This window comes from Mus caroli, chromosome 5 (genome assembly GCF_900094665.2).
Source record: "Mus caroli chromosome 5, CAROLI_EIJ_v1.1, whole genome shotgun sequence".
Taxonomy (NCBI): Eukaryota; Metazoa; Chordata; class Mammalia; order Rodentia; family Muridae; genus Mus; species Mus caroli.
This window is the reverse complement of record NC_034574.1, coordinates 100,957,497-100,959,356: the sequence shown is the minus strand read 5'-3', so window position 1 is coordinate 100,959,356 and position 1,860 is coordinate 100,957,497.

Here is a 1,860-nt window from a genome sequence, read left to right as displayed (position 1 = left end):
AAAAAAAAAAAAGAGGTTGGAGAGATGACTCAGTGGTTAAGAGCACTGACTGCTCTTCCAGAGGTCCTGAATTCAATTCCCAGCAACCACATGATGGGTCATAAACTGTAATGTGATCCGATGCCCTCTTCTGGTGTGACTGAAGAGAGGGACTCTCTTATACATATACATAAAATAAGTAAATATAAATCTTGAAAACAAATAAACTCTGAAAACAAACTATACATCAGGTGGGTGCCATAATTTAAAACTCGATACAAAGAAACATAATCTGCTTTACACTTTCTGACCTAAACTTTGGCACCTTTGGTCACAAAAAGTGATCTAATACTTTGTAAATTAAAGAACTCTAAGACACCTTTTTTTCTGTTTGTTTGTTTGTTGAGATGGGTATAGCTCTGGCTGTCCTGGAACTCACCCTGTAGACCAGGCTGACCTCAGGCTCAGAGATCCTCCTGACTCTGCCTCCCAAGTACTAGGATTAAAGGCATGCGCCACCACCTGTGCTTGACACCTCTTTAATTTTTTTCCTATGTAGACATATGAGTGTTTGGTTTTGTACCACAGTACATGGACTGAGTTGCATATTTTACATACCCAAACAGACCTGGCCTGCAGATTCTCCCAGCATCCCTCAGTCCCTACCTGTCATTCTCTCCCCCCCCCCCAACCCTGAACTTTTCAGCACAGGGGCTGCTGGGCTGCTCTTCCTTATATAATTCAGACATTTTGGTCTCTCTCTCTGCACCTCCTCTTCTCTTTCTGCAAGAGCACCCTTTTTCTCTTTTTTCCCCATCCCCATGGTGACATCCTTGGCCTCCTTCTTTAGGGCCAGTGAACTCACTCTCTGGAGAGCAGCTTCCCAATAAACCTGCCTAATCTGACTTGAATTGGCTCATTTCACCAGTAGCGGCAGATGTTATGGACTGACACCCACCCACAGAATAGCTGTAGCCATTTTGACCCATGCCTGCCAGCTATTTCATATTCTTGCTGTAACATGCCTGCCAGTCACAGGAATTATTTTCCTGTGACTTGAGAGCAGGGTCATGCTGACTACATGTTTATTCTGTTCTGTATGAGGTTAGCTAACCTTAAGAAATTCCACAAAGCTTTATATAGATAGGACTCATCAATTCTAAGGTCAATATGAACTGTTATGTCTAAAACATCTTGAGCCAGAGCTGACCACTGGGCAGCTCTTCCTGTACCTATGTATGAGCTCACTGTGGGTTTGTGTCTGGCACTAAAAAACGCTACTAATAAGCCAAAAAGTTGTGATTATAATACTCATTCTCTGCTATGTCAATGTTCTGGAATTCCCTGTCCACCACTGTCCACCACACTCTTTACCTTACTCAGGACCAATCAGCCTAAAGATTAGCTGGTAATATTATGCCTAGTAAACCAAATGCTCCCTGCTTTCCCTTTAAACCTTTGAACATGGTTTTTCCTATTTAAAAAAAAAAAATCTACCCTAAGAGCAGACTACTACCAAAATTAGGTTTCTGAGTCCTTTCTGCAGTCCTGATCATTCAGGTTAAGGTGTTTGTTCAATAAACTATTCTTGCTTAGCTGAGATCAGTGCTTATATGGTTTGAGTGGCGACTCCCAAACCCCAACAGCAGAGAAATAACCTATCATATGGTGCCAAACCTGAGAGAAGTTGCTTTGCAGCCACGCCAGCGACCCCATTCATCCCTCATCCCAGGGTTTGAAACTAGACAATGAATATAAAGTTAGAACAAACATTAAATTTTTTTTTGATTTTTTTTTTTTCAAGACAGGGTTTCTCTGTATAGCCCTGGCTGTCCTGGCACTCACTTTGTAGACCAGGCTGGCCTCGAACTCAGAAATCCA